We start from the raw sequence: 20,345 nt of genomic DNA, 5'->3' as shown, positions 1-20,345 counted from the left end.
TTTTTGAAGCTCAAGTCAAATTCTTTCAAAATATTGTTAGTGCTTGGAATAGACTTGTCTGAACTTGAAGATGTTTTTAGAGTTTCAACATCTTTAGTTAATTTTAAAACTTTTTCTTTTAGCTCAGAGTTTTCTATTTCAAATCTCTTAGTTTCCGATGCAAAAGACTCTTTGAGCTTTTTGTATTTGAGACTAAGTTTACTCTTGACTGCCAAAAGTTATGATAAGCTAGAAACTAAGTCTTCTATAGTAAGTTCAGAAAATAACTCTTCAGAGTCTGAATTAGAGGTAGATTCTTCTTCATCATCAACTGTTGCTATAAGTGCTATGTTGGCTTGCTCATCTTCAGAGTCTGACTCTTAATCAGATGAATCAGAGTCATCCCATGTAGCCATCATGCTTTTTTTCTTTTCAAACTTCTTTCTGGGTTTTTCCCTCTGAAGCTTAGGACATTCATTCTTGAAATGTCCAGGCTCTTTACATTCATAGCACACTACTTTCTTCTTTCCAGATCTTCTGTGTTCAGAAGATTCTCCCTTTTCAGGTTTCTTGAAGTTCTTGAATCTTCTCTGCTTGCTCTTCCAGAGTTGATTCACCCTTTTGGACAGGAGAGACAGTTCATCTTCTTCTTCTGACTCTGACACCTTAGATCCTTCCTTTTCAGCCTGAAAAGTGTTAGCACAGTTTTTATTTTTAGATTTTAAAGAAGTGGACTTACCTTTCTTCTAAGGCTCATTTGCATCTAGCTCAATCTCATGACTCCTCAGAGCACTTATAAGCTCCTCAAGAGATACTTCATTCAAGTTCTTTGCAATCTTGAATGTTGTAACCATTTGTCCCCACCTTCTAGGTAGACTTCTGATTATCTTTTTAACATGATCAGCTTTTGTGTATCCCTTGTCAAGAACTCTCAATCCAGCAGTCAGAGTCTGGAATCTGGAGCACATTGCTTTAATGTTTTCTTCATCTTCCATCTTGAAGGCTTCATACTTCTGGATGAGAGCCATAGCTTTTGTCTCCTTGACTTATTCATTTCCTTCATGAGTCATCTTTAGAGATTCAAAGATGTCATGAGCAGTTTCTCTATTTGTGATCTTCTCATACTCAGCATGTGAGATTGCATTTAACAGTATAGTTCTTGCTTTGTGGTGATTGTTGAACTCTTTCTTTTGACCATCACTCATAGCATGTGTGGTGAGCTTAACTCCTTGAGTAGATACTGGATGTGTGTAATCATCCAACAATATATCCCATAAATCACCATCTTGGCATAGAAAGTAACTTTCAAGTCTATCTTTCCAATATTCAAAGTTCTCACCATCAAAGACTGGTGGTCTATTGAATCCATTAAAGCTAGAGTTACCATTGTTGCTTTGTTCAGTAACAGTTGTTATTGGAGTAGAATTTGTCATAGCGTGTTTTTCTTCCTGAATCTTTTCTCTAACACGGTTAAGTGTTTGCACCTAGAACCGACGCTCTGATGCCAATTGAAGGAGTGAAAAACACTTAGAAAGGGGGAGATTGAATAAGGGTTGTTTCTGAAAGTGGCAGATAAAAAATAATCACACAGATATTTTTATCCTGGTTCGTTGTTAACCAAAATACTCCAGTCCACCCCTTACAAAGTGATTTACCTCAACTGAGGATTTAATCCACTAATTATCCTTGATTACAAATGGTTCTCCATTTAGACAACTTCTAAGTCTTCTAGAGTATACAGATCACAACTTGATCACTCTAGGAATTTCCTTTTACAAAAGAAAACAATATTACAAGAGATTAAAGTGCTTCTTAATAAGCTATAATCACCAAGTGATTTTTCTCTCAAGATTAAGTTCTAACACTCACTAAGATATTACAAGTTGTGAGGTTGAAGATGAAGTTCTTTTCTGTTTTTGTGTGATAGCGTTTTGGCAGCGTAATGGTACTTAGAGCGAGAGTTGTTAGCTGCTTCCGCATCAGAACTTCTCTTATATAGGCAGTGAGAAATGTGACATTTGAGTAGCATTTAATGCTTCGCGTGAATAGTACACTTCTGCATTTAATGTTTCACTCTTTTGTCAACTACCTCGATCCATGCTTCAACTGCTTTTGCTGACTTTGCCTTTTATAGTTTCTAATGTTGCTTTTGTCAGTCAAACAGATTTGACGCTGTAGCCTTTTCATCTCGTACTTGCTTCTTTACTCAGACTATTAGAATGACGTTTGAATATCAGAGTCTTCAGCGTTGGTGCAGATGTAACTTCAGTCATCAGACTTTGGAAGTTCCTTGTAGCGTGATACCATCAGATCTTCAGAGCCTTGCTTCTGACTGCCATCTTCTGATGCCTCCAAGACCATGTTCTGATTTCCTTAATACCATCTTATGATGTCTTCCAGACCACGTTCTGATGAGGCCATCCAGATCTTCTGGGTCAGAGCTTCTGAATGATGATTTTGTGCATACTCTTTTTGATTTTTCCTGAAATGGAAAACATGAATAATTAGAGTACCACATTGTCTTATACAAAATTCATATATAATGTTATCATCAAAACTAGAAATATTGATCAGAACATTTCATGTTCTAATAGTAACTCCTTCTACGTGGACGGTGGTTTCGTTTCCATAATGGCCTTCGTTTTATTTTGATTAATTTCTATCCCCTTCTTATGGACCACAAAGCCCAAGAAGTCTCCAGCCTGCACAAGGAAAGCACATTTAAGGGGGTTCATCTTCAAGCCATGTTTCTTCATTCTTTCGAATGATTGGCGAAGATGATTGAGATGACTGTCACCTGAAATAGATTTTATGACAATTGTCATACCCCAAAATTTACCTCCCATACTTCTCTCATAACAAAGGCAAGTTCAAATCTCAAGACATGGCTCATTCAAATGACCCAGATAATTCACAGTCAACTGATTCAAACTGAAAGGTCAATCATAACCAAGGCATGATTCAAACCATAATCATTGGGCAAACATCAAGTATGGGGTGCATAACCATCATTTGATCAAGAATTGATCATGATTCCATTAATAGAAACTCAGAGATGAACAAATACAAAAAGGTTCAAATTAGGGTTTCTTAGGAGAAAGTCAACCCAACTTTGACTGGGCATAACTTTCACATGGAACCTCAGAAATTCCCCACTCAAAGCCTATTTTGAAGGAAATTGAATTCTCTACAACTTTGTGTCTCACAAGCCAAGGCCAAAAGTGCTTCATTTAAGAGATACACAGCAAAAGATTATAGGTCATTTTCAGGCATCCTTCAGAAACAGTTTTTCCCCAAAGAGAATATGGTCAAGATAAAAGCTTCAAATGAAAAATATATTCCAAAGTGACTTGTAGAGGACCTCTTGAGGTTTCTAAAAAGTATTAGATCTCCCTCATAGCTTAAAAATTGAAGGAGATATGCTTGATCAAAGTCGGGTGATTTTGAGGGACCAAATGTGAAAAAGGAGGGTTTCAAAAGTGAAGTTCTTACAAATGGGCCTACATTTTATGACCCAAACTCGGTCCACAAGCCATCCAAAACATATGCCATGAATTGTATCATTTTATTGGATTTTACATAAGTTTATTTCATTTAAAATTAATTTTTAATGATTTAATTAAATGAAAAATCAAATATTTGGTAGAAATAATGTTTTGATTATTTTTTTAATCAATATTAATGGCAATGTATGATGTAATTTCGTGGTAATTGGACCAAGAAAGAATAAAATCAAATATTGGCCAAATTAGTAGCTTGACATTCAAGTAAGGAAAATCAAATTTTCTCAAAATAGCAAGATTGGATTTAAGGGGAGTTTTGGGCAAAGATTTAACCTAATGTATTCACTATAAGTAGAGGGAGAATCGCAGATGGTTAGGGGACGAATTTCTGGAGAAAAGAGGCCCGAGCAAGAACAAGAAAAGAGCTTCAAAAAATTGAATTCGGTTTTGGAGTTCTAGGAGGTTTCAACAAGAACCAGCGGTTGCAAAAGATTCCTGGGAAGATTCTGAACGTGTCTGGATACTAGCATAGCATCAACACCCCCAGAAATCTCTCCGTTTAACTCAGGTAGGTGATTCTGAAAACTTGGTCGATCTGAATGATTCATGCATTTATTTTGGAAATTGATTGCATGTTTAGGTTTGTCTTGTTGCTCTGATCGTTCCTGAATAAATTGTTTGGTGTTTATGTGCCTTAAACATGATTTGCCATTAGAGGCCGGTTTGAGTTCTAGGTTTTCCGATTTGGGGTTTCTTATTAGGATTAAAATTAGGGTTAATTGAATATATGAATGAACTCGCGTGGTTTAGGTGAGACGATTGCAGGGGTCGCGAAAGATTTATGTGAGAGTATAGCCTAATCGCTATTTTCGTGTTCTGATTTGCTACGAGTAAAGCCGTAGCAATTTCGTAGCTAAATTTACAGGCCTTTAGGGAAACTTGCGAAGAAGATGATGCGTTGGCATCCGTTGGTTGGATCGTTTGAATTTCGCGCGCAGAAAATTCCATTTAGGGTCACATGTTTTATTTGTTTGACTGGAAGCGTATAATAATCAGATGTGTGGTTTGGTTGAGTTGGTTGTGCAGCGCGCCTGGGAGTGGGGGGTCGTGGGTTCGAGCCCTCCCTCCTTCATATTTTTAAAAACATGTTTCCATGTGATCCCATGCACCCAGCCTAGCACCTGTGCCATATGCCTTCAGATCTGAACCACTAAACCCCCACTAACCTCAGATCTAACCACCCAGAATGAATACCTATATCATACAACCTCATGAATGCCACACTGAACCAAAACCTTAATAAATCTAATTTATTTTAATTATTTGTTTATTTTAATTAAAATACTTATTTTTAATATATATTAATTATGTTATAATTATTTTTTTAACAAAATAAATACATAATGATTATATTAAATATTTTTAATTTGTTATTCGTGCCGATTAAATAAATTGATCGCTATGGTTAACAATAATTTTAATTAAAATACTATTTAATTAAAATAAAAAAATCAAACTAAATTCGATTAAATGGCTGCAATCATCTTATTGATTGTGGTGATTAATCCTGCCTCGTTCTATAATTAATCTGTTATTATTTGTGACCGTATTAACCGGTTATGAGAGGTAACAGTGTAAAATAAAATTTATCAAATAATAATAAAATACAAATAAGTTGTTATTAGTGATAATCGAATTAATCGGTTTGAATTGGTAACAATGCAAATCCTTAATCTTTTGACTGTGGTGATCAAACCCATTGATCATTGTGGTTAATTGTGCCAAATCAGGGTTGTACGCCCAAACCCTAAAAATCATTCTAAAATCCATTCAAATTACAAGACAAAACAAACTGCGATAGGCTAACTAAAAAGCCTCTAAAAAACACATATCAAATCAAATTCCAACTCTAAATGGCGTACGACCCTTCCCGAACTACGTAGACTCTGATCCTCCCTAAGGAGGTACGTAGGCACTTGGCAACAAGGCGAGTCCCCCTCTTCAAAATTCTAATCATGTCATTATAATTCTGTTTGCCATATTTCTTTATGAACTTTGCCATGCAACCCTAATCTTTGAACAGTAGCCTTTAGGAAAAGGTTGAGGGTGCCTAACACCTTCCCTCAGCCTGATTATAATAATTTACCCTGAATCTCGTATCTGCGTAGGGTTTCCTATTCGCCCTTCAGAATAGGTGGCGACTCTCTAAGTGTAAATTTTTAGGCAGGTTGCTACAGCTGGCGACTCTGCTGGGGACTACACTTTTAGTGAATTATTATGCTCCTAAGGCTTGAGTGGGTTTAAGTTTATGGTTCGTGGTTTGTGGTTTAGGGTTTGTGGCGCATTTTAGGGTTGGCAAATTGCCACATTTAGGGTTTGGGGGAGGTTTATTTTTTTAATAAACATTAAATTATCTGTTTGTTTATTTGTTTTATGTTTTTTATCTGCCTGAAAATATTTGCTTTTATTATTATATTTTTGCTCTATTTTTATGTCGGTTAAACCTTAAATGTGGGAGTTAACTTTGAGACCAAAAGGGGACATGAATCGCCTTACGAATCTCACTGATAACTCCACTCGGAGTGGGTTAGGTATTTGGAAAGGTCCGAAACGAAGCTAGACTTTGTGGAGGGCTGGACTGGATACTTAGCTGATCTCTCCGGGAACCTACCCAAAAATTCGAACCTCATGGATAAAATGAGTTGTTCCAAAATCCGAAGAGACGAAAAGTCTCGGAGGCTACGAATGACCCCATGAGACCTTTTAGAACCCCCATATAAAGGTTGGCTCCCGAGAGCCCCCTACGTCGAACCTATGAACCTGGGTTTCTTGAATTTTCATGATAATTGTTTTTTTGTTGTTTGGTTTTTCTATGTTTGCATTATTTTTATTATGTTTTGTTTGCCGTTGTGTGTTTGCATGCATCATCTAACCATTTGCATTCTCATCATATCTTATCCACAAAAAAAAAAACATAATAATACACATATATATATATATATATATTTTATTTTTTCGTAAAATGTATTCTGGTGGTGAATATGTAGGAAGGATGAGTACGAAGAAGACAATTGTCCACTTTACTGTTTCTACTCCAGACATCAAGAAATTGAAGATCATCAAAGAAAAATTGCCATCAGGCGCTTTGGATAGGTTTGAGATTCGCTATGGTAATATCTTGGATTTGCTAAGGGTAAAAGTGCAAGAAGAAGCTATCACTGCTTTGGTACAATTCTATGATCCGCCTTTGAGATGCTTTACCTTCCAAGACTTTCAGTTAGCACCTACCATAGAAGAGATGGATGCTATGTTGGGTTTCTCAAAAATAAAAAAGGAATTCTATACTGGTGTGGGTAAAGAAGTTGACTTTTCAGATTTAGAGAAAGCTTTGGGAATGTCCGCTGCAGAATTAAAAGCTCATTATAAAACTGAAGGAGAAGTGCATGGGTTCAAAAGATCTTATTTAGAAAGTCAAGCATTAATGTTTGCTCAAAGGAAACAATGGGACATTTGTGGACATGTGTTAGCTCTCTTGATTTTTGGTGTCATTTTATTACCAAAAAATATTGATTATGTGGATCCTTCTGCTATTCATGCCTTCACTTCTTTTAGACTTTTTGACAAAGATCCAACTCCGACTATCCTCACAAACATTTACTATGCTATTCATATGAGGTATGAAAAGAAAAGAGGAGTGCTAGTTTGTTGTGTTCATTTGCTCTATTCTTGGTTGACTTCCCATCTCTACAAAGCTAGTTGTTTTATCAAAGAATTAACTAGGAATGATTGGTCTCAAAAGTTAAGGGCTCTTAAGGAAGATTCTGTCTTATGGTATGCAAGAAAATTGAATTCAGACAAGATTATTTATAAATGTGGAGAATTCAACAATGTGCCATTAATAGGAACTCTTGGTTGTATTAATTATAATCCTAATTTAGCACTACGTCAATTGGGTCATTCCATGGATAAAGAACCTTCCGAGCAACGTACAAAAGAGTTAATTTTGCATGATAATGGGAAAGGTGAGCCAAGGACATGGAAGAAGGTAATTCAAGCTTGGAGTAGTGTTCATAGAAGAGATTTTGGGCCAAAGAATGTGATTGCAAAGGAACCTTACACCACATGGGTTCGAGAAAGAGTTAAGAAAGTGTTGCTTCCTTTTGTTGTGGATCCCGCCTACAAACCTGATTCTCCTGATCCTGTTCCTTTATCCATCGAAGAGATAGAAGGAATCAGGGCTGCCCTAGAGGCGTCCCGAAAGGAGAAAGAGAAATTAGAACTTGATTTGCATCAACTTACTAACGAAAGGAGTCAACTACGCTTTGACCTCAAGGAGAAAAATCAAGAACTTCAAGCAATGAAGGAAGAGAATGATAGGCAAAGAAGTAAAAGAAAGCGTGCAACTGAAGGGTATTTAAGTGCTAATTTTAATTTAGAGGCTCATGATGAGAGGTTGGAGCAAGCTAATATGGAAATTGCAAGGTGGAGAAGGCGGTATGAGAAGGCTTCCCATGACAAAGCAGAATCTGAGAAAAATCTGGAAGCTGTAATCTTTGAATTAACTGATAGGACTAAAGATCAAGAGGATGAAATAAGGAACCTCAAATGTGATCTTCAAGAAGCCCTCAATGTTGGGCAACAAGAGCACGCAAGAAGATTAACCACGGAAGAAGAACTTTTACAGCGCACTGGTGAGTACCAAAGAGCATTTCAAGCTATGGTATCACTTCGGGAAGTGTTCATGAGAGAAAAAGAGATACACGAAGCAGCCTTGAACGAAAGAGACTATTGGAAAAGACAATACACAATTGTTTCTACAGCTTACGAGCATGTGAGCATGGTTCCTAAGATGCTTGAAGACTATGAGAAATGTCGCGATGATTATGATAAGCTAGTCTTCCTGTGTAATGATTTAATTCAAGATATTCCAAAGAGTTTGGAAAAAGCAGAATCATCTCCCATCATCCTTCCGAAAGTCGTCAAAGAGTTTATGGAGCTTTGTAGGAACATGGTGGACAAGTTCAAAGAAGACATCCAAAGGCGTTCTTAGCTTTATGTTATTTCCTTGTTGCTTTTATTTCAAGTACTTTTAATTTAATTTATTTTGAGCATTTTAATTTCAGTTTCCTTTTCCTTTTTGTAAACCAACAATGGAGTTTTTTTTAGTATTTCCTTTCAATAAAGTGTGTTTCCTTTTTTTTCGTTACTCATCGTTTCTATAAAAATTCACCAACCTTGTTTACCTCTCTAAAAAAAAACATATGTGTATATACATGTACAAAAAAAATATATATAAAAAAAATTTAATAAATACATATGTAAAAAAAATATATATATACATAATACATATGCGCAAAAAAAAAAAAAGGAAAAATGTACATGTATATATAAAAGAAAAAGAGAAGAATAAAAATAATATATAAATATATATGTGTATTATAATAGTGTGGATAAGACATAAACATTGCATAACCATATCATTCATAACATGCATATCATATTTATTTTTCAAAACATTAAAGCAAAAAACTATCTTCATCTCCAGTCACACCATTGCAACTCAACCACAAATCAAGACCAGAGCTCAGAAGAAGAAAGCAATGGAACAATTGGAACAGAACCAAGCCGCCCTTCGTGAGGAAATGACCCAGCTGAAAGGTACTGTTGAAGACCTCAAGGGAGGAATGGCCCAAATGCTGAGCTTCATGAAAGACCTCAAAGATAAGCAAGACAAGGCTAAGGAGGTTCAGGATCAGTATGAGGAGATACCTCAGGATGGCAACCCATTGTTAGGGTATGTACGAGGCCACGACCCTCACAAAACAAATGCTCACGCATCTAAAAAGGTCACTACGACCCATGAAGAGGGAGAGGCTTCTCGAGAAGGGTTTATTCCCACTGCTCAGAAAGAAGGGACGTCTCGCACAGTTCGCATCCCTATCAACAATCCGCTTAGGGATGAAGAATATCTGGACCTGCAATATGGGGACACCAATGACACAAACCAAGTTCCCCAATCAAATCTGAACTCCACTAATTCCGGAGAGGATTCTAAGGACAGTGGACAAATCAAGGCACTGGAAGAGAGACTGAAGGCCGTGGAAGGGTATGATGCTTTTGACGTGGATACTTTTGAGATGAGCTTGGTCCCAGATCTAACAATTCCACACAAATTCAAAGTTCCGAACTTTGAAAAATACAAGGGACTCACATGTCCAAGGAACCACTTGCGCATGTATGTGCGAAAGATGGCTGCTTATGCTCATGATCAGAAATTAATGATACACTTCTTCCAGGATAGTTTAAGTGGAGCATCAGTGGACTGGTACATGCAACTGGAAAAGACCAATATCCGAAGCTGGACCGACCTTGCCAATACCTTCCTTAAGCAATACAAGTACAATTTGGATATGGCACCCAATCGGATGCAACTCCAAAATCTGTCGCAAAAAAAGGAAGAATCATTTAAAGAATATGCTCAGAGGTGGAGAGAGATGGCTTCCCGAGTCCAACCTCCCTTGTTGGAAAAAGAACTGGTAGATATGTTTATGGCTACACTACAAGGGCCATATTATGATAAGATGGTTGGAAGCGTGTCGTCAGGATTTTCAGACTTGGTAGTCATTGGTGAAAGGATTGAGAATGGGATCAAGAATGGGAAGATACAAGGGGCATCATCTGGATCCTATCAGGCGAAGAGGCCTACCCCCAACTTCACAAAAAAGAAGGAAGGAGAAACTAATGCTGTAGGCCATCAGGAAACTAGACCTCCTATGACATACCCACCACGACAAAACCGGTTTCAGGAAGGACCAAGGAGATTCGATCCGCTACCCACTTCCAAGAAAGAAATTCTGAAATATTTAGTAAATGAATCCTTGGTAGAAGTTAGGCCACTGCCACCTCCTCCTCCAGGCAAGCACATGCCCAACTACAAACCGAATGAAAGGTGTGAATTTCACGCCAATTCTCCCGGACACACCCTGGAGAAATGTTGGGCCTTCAGCCACATTGTTCAGAATTTAATTGAATCAGGGGCAATCGCCTTTGACAAACCCAATGTGAAGACGAACCCGATGCCACACCATGAAGGCGCAGTCAATGCAATAGAAGTTGTCAATGAGCAAGAGTTGGTTCAACAACGGAACTCCCCCATAGATGCACTTAAGAGGTATCTTCTTATAAAGGGGTTTATCCTAGAACACAACGAGGCTTTTAAAGACACTCTGCAAAGACTCATGGATCAAGGGCTGATCCAGCTAGAAGAACACCCTGAAGAGGAATATGTGGCAATGGTTGAAAGAAACGAACCTTTAATGATACCCACACAAGGGGCAAGGAAACCATTAATCATCCCATGCTCTAGACCACCAGTGGTAATACCTGTACAAGAGCACACTAGGATCATCCCAATCAGAGGACCATACCCTTTGGACAAGATGAAAGCAGTACCATGGGAATACGAGGCCGATACCAATACTGCAGTGTCAAGCATTGTTGGACCTGGGGGCATGACCCGTAGTGGGCGCATATTCAAAACTGCGCAAGTACAACCAAAGTCTAGTGAAAACTTGACGCAATCTGAAGAACAAGTAGTCATGAGACCAAGTGACGAGTCTGAACCTAAGGATAAAGAAACTTCTAACAAGGATGCTGAGGAGTTTCTCGCTCTGATTAAGAAGAGTGATTATAGAGTGGTGGATCAATTGCAGCAGACACCCTCTAAGATATCGCTCTTGTCACTGTTGATACATTCTGAGAAACATCGAGATGCTCTGATGAAGATCTTAAACGCTGCCCATGTTACCAAGGACATTACAGTTAACCAGTTTGACGGAATGGTAGCAAATCTAACTGCTGGGGCATGCCTGGGCTTCAGTGACAATGAGCTGCCCCTACAAGGAAGGTCACACAACAAAGCCTTGCATATCTCCATGCAGTGTGGGAAGGCCCATCTGGCTAGAGTTTTGATTGACACGGGATCATCTCTAAATGTGATGCCAAAAGCGACACTTGACAAGATAGCCTTAGAAGGATTGGTAGTTAGACCAAGTCGTCTGGTGGTAAAAGCATTTGATGGATCACAGAGCCCAGTATTAGGAGAAGTGGATTTACCGGTTGTGATTGGTCCTCATACCTTCTGCATCAATTTCCAAGTGATGGAAATTGAGCCAGCTTATACCTGCCTACTAGGACGTCCTTGGATCCACGCAGCTGGGGCAGTCACCTCCACCCTCCATCAGAAATTAAAGTTTGTGAATGGGAATTCCATAGTGACTATTAATGGAGAAGAGGATATATTTGTCAGCAATCTAAACTCATACAGATATATTGAGGCTGGAGACGAAGCATTGGGTACCGCATTTCAAGCTTTAGAAATTGCAACCGCTATCACACTACCAGTGGAGAAGATAAGAAGGGCGGTGACATCATGGAAGGATCTACAAGACACAGATACCAAAGGATGGGGCAAGCTACCAGAGGTGTCAGAAAAGAAAGACCGCTCAGGGTTAGGATACCAATCCACCAAGGTCACAAGCGTTAAGAAAGAGGAACGACCGTTTCCCCCAATAATGCAAACTTTTGTGACTGGCGGGTATGAACATGTGGCTATGGTGTCCAACCAGGATTCTCGAGAAGGGACGTCCAATTTCATTCGAGAAATCAGGCCAGGAGAACAGCTTCAGAATTGGACAAGCCTGGAGATACCGGAGATAGTGTCCATTTCAAAGTAATTTGCTTTTGTGTGTTTTATTTCCCTTTTTTAAATAAAGAAAAACAATAACGCTCATGCCTCGCCCGAAGCATAGAGCTAGTTTGTAAGGGCCCCATTTACTTTCAAGTTCGAAGTTTATTAATAAAATTGTCTTTGCATTTTGGTATTGAAAGTATTGTCTTTTCTTGCATTTATTCCTTGTCCATTTCTGAAAATGACAAATAAATTTCTTACACGAACAAAGCACGTTCACATCTGCATACTAAAAGAAAACAAAACATAAAACATGTGCAGATCACCTTCTAACACCACCGATAATAATACTGCTGAGACTCTATACAAACTCGAGGCTCTCGCTAATCAGGTTGAAGAAGGGGATGAGGAAGACGATGAACTTCCGGAAGAGTTGTCAAGGTTAGTGGATGAGGAATCCAAGAGCATGCTCCCTCCACAAGAGGCTATTGAAATCATAAACTTGGGAACAGATGAAGAACCCAAGAACATTAAGATCGGGGCAACGCTAGATAAGGACGTAAAAGCAACACTAATCAAGCTCCTCCACGAGTATGCAGAGATTTTTGCTTGGTCATATCGTGACATGCCGGGGTTGGATACAGACATCGTGGTACACAGGTTACCTCTCAAAGAAGGATGTGCGCCAGTCAGGCAAAAGCGCAGAAGGGTTCGACCAGATATGGATAGTAAGATCAGGGAAGAGGTGCTCAAACAGTTCGACGCCGGGTTTCTTGCTGTGGTTGACTACCCACCATGGATTGCAAACATAGTGCCAGTTCCTAAGAAAGACGGGAAAGTGCGCATGTGTGTAGATTACAGGGATCTAAATAAAGCGAGTCCAAAAGATGATTTCCCACTACCACATATAGATATCTTGGTGGATAATACGGCACAAGCTTCAGTGTTCTCTTTCATGGATGGTTTCTCCGGGTATAATCAGATCAAGATGGCGCCCGAAGATATGGAGAAAACAACCTTCATGACATCTTGGGGCACTTTTTGTTACAAGGTAATGCCTTTCGGGTTGAGAAACGCAGGGGCAACATACCAAAGGGCCATGGTCACACTATTTCATGATATGATTCACAAAGAGGTCGAAGTATATGTAGATGATATGATTGCCAAATCCGGCACAGAGGAAGAGCATATTACAAATCTACATAAGCTGTTTGAACGCCTGAAGAAGTACAAGTTGAGGTTGAACCCGAATAAGTGCACATTTGGTGTAAGATCGGGAAAGCTGTTGGGATTCATTGTAAGCCAACGAGGTATAGAGGTTGATCCTGATAAGGTAAAAGCCATACAAGCGATGCCCGTTCCAAAAACAGAAAAAGAGGTACGAGGTTTCCTGGGTCGATTGAATTACATCTCAAGGTTCATTTCACACCTAACAGCTACATGCGAGCCTATATTCAAACTACTCAGGAAGGATCAACCCATCAAGTGGAATGATGATTGTCAAGTAGCCTTCGAAACTATAAAGAACTACTTACAAGAACCACCGATACTTTTACCTCCCGTACCCGGAAGACCGCTGATCATGTACCTCACAGTACTCGAAAGGTCTATGGGGTGTGTACTGGGGCAACAAGATGAAACAGGCAGGAAAGAACACGCTATCTACTACCTCAGTAAGAAATTCACAGATTGCGAATCTCGGTATTCACCATTGGAAAAGACATGTTGTGCCCTAGCATGGGCCTCCAAACGTCTAAGGCAATATATGCTGAATCATTCCACATGGCTAATATCGAGAATGGATCCTTTAAAATACGTGTTCGAAAAACAGGCGCTCACGGGTAGAATTGCAAGGTGGCAAATGTTGTTGTCCGAATACGACATACAGTACGTAACTCAAAAAGCAATAAAAGGGAGTGTATTGGCAGAACATCTTGCTCACCAACCCCTCGAAGAATACCAATCTATGAAGTTCGACTTCCCTGATGAGGATATTATGCTAGTAAGAGACTATGAAATACCAGGACCCGACGAGGGACCCGAACCAGGTCTGGTATGGAAACTCATGTTCGACGGTGCCTCAAATGCACTAGGACATGGCATAGGGGCGGTATTGACATCCCCCGATGACCGGCACTTACCCTTCACTGCAAGACTATGTTTCGACTGCACCAACAACATTGCAGAATACGAAGCATGCATATTGGGGTTAGAAGCTGCAATCGACCTAAGGATCAAGCTCCTTGATGTATACGGAGACTCAGCATTGGTAATCCATCAAGTCAACAAAGAATGGGACACTCGAGATGCAAAACTAATCCCATACCGAGACCTTATACTGGAGTTGACGGCTGAATTTGATACTATCACTTTTACTCATATCCCGAGGGAAGAAAATCAAATAGCCGATGCACTAGCAACGCTCTCCTCTATGTTCAAGGTGACCTGGCCAAACCATGAACCACGGATAACTGTTAGACACTTCGACGAACCTGCCTATTGCCTTGCGATTGGGGAACATTCCGACAACAGACCATGGTACCATGACATAAAAATGTATCTGGAAAAACAGGAATACCCGGAGAATGCCTCAACAATTGATAAAAAGACACTGAGAAGACTTGCATCCAAGTTCTTCTTAAGCGGAAGCATCTTATACAAAAGGAACTATGACTCAGTGTTGTTGAGATGTGTAGATAAAAACGAGGCCAAGGAAATTATCAGGGAGGTACATGAAGGAACCTTTGGGACCCATGCAAACGGACACTCAATGGCTAGAAAGATACTGCGAGCAGGGTATTACTGGTTAACGATGGAGGCCGACTGTTTCCAATATGCAAGGACCTGTCACAAGTGCCAGATCTACGCTGACAAAGTACACGTACCACCAAACCCGTTGAACGTTCTGAGTTCACCATGGCCGTTTGCAATGTGGGGAATCGACATGATAGGGATGATAGAACCTAAGGCTTCGAATGGACACCGATTTATATTGGTTGCCATAGACTACTTCACCAAATGGGTCGAAGCTGCCTCATACACCAACGTGACAAGACAAGTAGTCACTCGGTTCATCAAGCATAATATCATATGTCGGTATGGGATTCCAAGTAGGATTATCACCGATAATGGGTCGAATCTGAACAATAACATGATGAGGGAGCTGTGCGAGGAGTTCAAGATCGAACACCACAATTCTTCACCATACAGGCCTAAGATGAACGGCGCTGTCGAAGCTGCAAATAAGAATATCAAAAAGATAGTACAAAAGATGGTGAAAACGTACAAGGATTGGCACGAAATGCTCCCATTCGCCTTACACGGTTACAGAACCTCGGTGCGTACATCTACAGGGGCAACTCCTTTCTCCCTAGTCTACGGTATGGAAGCTGTCCTCCCAATCGAAGTGGAGATCCCGTCACTAAGAGTCATAGCTGACACAAAGTTAGAAGAATCGGAATGGGTAAAAACTCGTTTTGATCAGCTTAATCTCATTGAAGAAAAGCGACTGACAGCTTTGTGTCATGGACAACTCTATCAGAAGAGGATAAAAAAAGCGTTCGATAAGAAGGTCCGACCTCGAACCTACAAAGAAGGTGACATTGTCCTCAAGAAGATATTGTTACCTCGACTCGACGCCCGTGGAAAGTGGACACCTAACTACGAAGGTCCATACATTGTAAAAACGGTGTTCTCAGGAGGGGCATTAGTCCTCACTACAATGGATGGGGATGAGCTACCGCACCCAATCAACTCAGACGCGGTCAAGAAGTACTATGCCTAGCAAAAGCAGGATTACCGGACATAAGCCGAAGGCAAACTACGAAGGATGAGAGGTCGTGCAATCATCTACTTCCAAAGTCGAAGGATTATTGGGGCCCTCGATAACAAAAAAAGAGCAACGGCAGTATTAATATCATTTCTATTTGTCATTTTCTTTCTTCGCATTTCTGTACACTCGCCAATTCAAGGCAATATCAATAAATTTTCCTTTTTGCATACTATGCTTCATTTCTAATTTCAGTACCATTTGCAAAGGATAATTTATTTTTATAAACCCTAACAGGGATTTAACATGAGAAACTTACAAACTTTCAACGCAAAAGCAATAGAATAAAACTGTGAAATCTCCGGAAGGCTACAAACACCCTGTGATGCGATCACTTAAAAAAAAAAAATCTAGCCGAACATCATTTCAAAGGATGGTATTAATGGATTAATCAGACTGAGCCAGAAAGTCACAAACAACTCAAAAGAAAAGGGGTTAAACAAAAGCAATGGGTGATAAGGAGATGAGTGATAAATGTAGGGGGTATCATATATACATACATTCATCAATCTACATGCAACATACACATGTGTAAGCATTCATACATACGCATTATACAAACAACAAGGGCATATGCACAACATATGAACATAATGCATACGCATTTACAGGAACAAAAATTCGACACAGGTAAATTCTGCAACAACACTTGCAGATAACCCTGTTAGTGCAGGTGAACTTGCTAGAACTATAGCAAGCAATCCTATTGGGATACAAACTGCGACGTAACTTGCCAGAACTATGGTAAGTGAGAGATACAAACTGCGATGTAACTTGCCAGAACTATGGTGAGTGAGAGATACAAACTGCGACGTAACTTGCCAGAACTATGGTAAGTGAGAGATGCAAACTGCGACGTAACTTGCCAGAACTATGGTAAGTAAGAGATACAAACTGCGACGTAACTTGCCAGAACTATGGTGAGTGAGAGATACAAACTGCGACGTAACTTGCCAGAACTATGGTGAGTGAGAGATACAAACTGCGACGTAACTTGCCAGAACTATGGTAAGTGAGAGGTACACAAAATGCGAGTAGCTTACCAGCACTATGGTAAGTGAGGGATCCACAAACTACGGAGGCTTGCTGGACATAGCAAGCCGATTACACAACCAACAAAGGTCCTCGCTATGTAAGACTCAGGCTTTAGCAGGACATTTCTCTTCATCCACACTCAAGCTCAAGGCAAATTTAGGGGCCTTCCAGTATTTAATGACTCTTCGATCGGAACGACGCGAGATCTATACACTCTCTTGTCACCCAATCCAAGGTAATTAAATAGGGGCAGCTGTCATACCCCAAAATTTACCTCCCATACTTCTCTCATAACAAAGGCAAGTTCAAATCTCAAGACATGGCTCATTCAAATGACCCAGATAATTCACAGTCAACTGATTCAAACTGAAAGGTCAATCATAACCAAGGCATGATTCAAACCATAATCATTGGGCAAACATCAAGTATGGGGTGCATAACCATCATTTGATCAAGAATTGATCATGATTCCATTAATAGAAACTCAGAGATGAACAAATACAAAAAGGTTCAAATTAGGGTTTCTTAGGAGAAAGTCAACCCAACTTTGACTGGGCATAACTTTCACATGGAACCTCAGAAATTCCCCACTCAAAGCCTATTTTGAAGGAAATTGAATTCTCTACAACTTTGTGTCTCACAAGCCAAGGCCAAAAGTGCTTCATTTAAGAGATACAAAGCAAAAGATTATAGGTCATTTTCAGGCATCCTTCAGAAACAGTTTTTCCCCAAAGAGAATATGGTCAAGATAAAAGCTTCAAATGAAAAATATATTCCAAAGTGACTTGTAGAGGACCTCTTGAGGTTTCTAAAAAGTATTAGATCTCCCTCATAGCTTAAAAATTGAAGGAGATATGCTTGATCAAAGTCGGGTGATTTTGAGGGACCAAATGTGAAAAAGGAGGGTTTCAAAAGTGAAGTTCTTACAAATGGGCCTACATTTTATGACCCAAACTCGGTCCACAAGCCATCCAAAACATATGCCATGAATTGTATCATTTTATTGGATTTTACATAAGTTTATTTCATTTAAAATTAATTTTTAATGATTTAATTAAATGAAAAATCAAATATTTGGTAGAAATAATGTTTTGATTATTTTTTTAATCAATATTAATGGCAATGTATGATGTAATTTCGTGGTAATTGGACCAAGAAAGAATAAAATCAAATATTGGCCAAATTAGTAGCTTGACATTCAAGTAAGGAAAATCAAATTTTCTCAAAATAGCAAGATTGGATTTAAGGGGAGTTTTGGGCAAAGATTTAACCTAATGTATTCACTATAAGTAGAGGGAGAATCGCAGATGGTTAGGGGACGAATTTCTGGAGAAAAGAGGCCCGAGCAAGAACAAGAAAAGAGCTTCAAAAAATTGAATTCGGTTTTGGAGTTCTAGGAGGTTTCAACAAGAACCAGCGGTTGCAAAAGATTCCTGGGAAGATTCTGAACGTGTCTGGATACTAGCATAGCATCAACACCCCCAGAAATCTCTCCGTTTAACTCAGGTAGGTGATTCTGAAAACTTGGTCGATCTGAATGATTCATGCATTTATTTTGGAAATTGATTGCATGTTTAGGTTTGTCTTGTTGCTCTGATCGTTCCTGAATAAATTGTTTGGTGTTTATGTGCCTTAAACATGATTTGCCATTAGAGGCCGGTTTAAGTTCTAGGTTTTCCGATTTGGGGTTTCTTATTAGGATTAAAATTAGGGTTAATTGAATATATGAATGAACTCGCGTGGTTTAGGTGAGACGATTGCAGGGGTCGCGAAAGATTTATGTGAGAGTATAGCCTAATCGCTATTTTCGTGTTCTGATTTGCTACGAGTAAAGCCGTAGCAATTTCGTAGCTAAATTTACAGGCCTTTAGGGAAACTTGCGAAGAAGATGATGCGTTGGCATCCGTTGGTTGGATCGTTTGAATTTCGCGCGCAGAAAATTCCATTTAGGGTCACATGTTTTATTTGTTTGACTGGAAGCGTATAATAATCAGATGTGTGGTTTGGTTGAGTTGGTTGTGCAGCGCGCCTGGGAGTGGGGGGTCGTGGGTTCGAGCCCTCCCTCCTTCATATTTTTAAAAACATGTTTCCATGTGATCCCATGCACCCAGCCTAGCACCTGTGCCATATGCCTTCAGATCTGAACCACTAAACCCCCACTAACCTCAAATCTAACCACCCAGAATGAATACCTATATCATACAACCTCATGAATGCCACACTGAACCAAAACCTTAATAAATCTAATTTATTTTAATTATTTGTTTATTTTAATTAAAATACTTATTTTTAATATATATTAATTATGTTATAATTATTTTTTTAACAAAATAAATACATAATGATTATATTAAATATTTTTAATTTGTTATTCGTGCCGATTAAATAAATTGATCGCTATGGTTAACAATAATTTTAATTAAAATACTATTTAATTAAAATAAAAAAATCAAACTAAATTCGATTAAATGGCTGCAATCATCTTATTGATTGTGGTGATTAATCCTGCCTCGTTCTATAATTAATCTGTTATTATTTGTGACCGTATTAACCGGTTATGAGAGGTAACAGTGTAAAATAAAATTTATCAAATAATAATAAAATACAAATAAGTTGTTATTAGTGATAATCGAATTAATCGGTTTGAATTGGTAACAATGCAAATCCTTAATCTTTTGACTGTGGTGATCAAACCCATTGATCATTGTGGTTAATTGTGCCAAATCAGGGTTGTACGCCCAAACCCTAAAAATCATTCTAAAATCCATTCAAATTACAAGACAAAACAAACTGCGATAGGCTAACTAAAAAGCCTCTAAAAAACACATATCAAATCAAATTCCAACTCTAAATGGCGTACGACCCTTCCCGAACTACGTAGACTCTGATCCTCCCTAAGGAGGTACGTAGGCACTTGGCAACAAGGCGAGTCCCCCTCTTCAAAATTCTAATCATGTCATTATAATTCTGTTTGCCATATTTCTTTATGAACTTTGCCATGCAACCCTAATCTTTGAACAGTAGCCTTTAGGAAAAGGTTGAGGGTGCCTAACACCTTCCCTCAGCCTGATTATAATAACTTACCCTGAATCTCGTATCTGCGTAGGGTTTCCTATTCGCCCTTCAGAATAGGTGGCGACTCTCTAAGTGTAAATTTTTAGGCAGGTTGCTACAACAATGTCATCTATGTATACCTGCATAAAAGTTTCTACAAAATCATGAAATATAGAATTCATTGCTCTTTGATAAGTTGCCCCAACATTTTTCAAACCAAAAGGCATAACTACCCATTCAAGGGTGCTTATTGCCC

This window comes from Vicia villosa, linkage group LG4, assembly GCF_029867415.1.
Source record: "Vicia villosa cultivar HV-30 ecotype Madison, WI linkage group LG4, Vvil1.0, whole genome shotgun sequence".
Taxonomy (NCBI): Eukaryota; Viridiplantae; Streptophyta; class Magnoliopsida; order Fabales; family Fabaceae; genus Vicia; species Vicia villosa.
The sequence above is the reverse complement of the archived record's forward strand: the minus strand, read 5'-3'. Positions refer to the sequence as shown.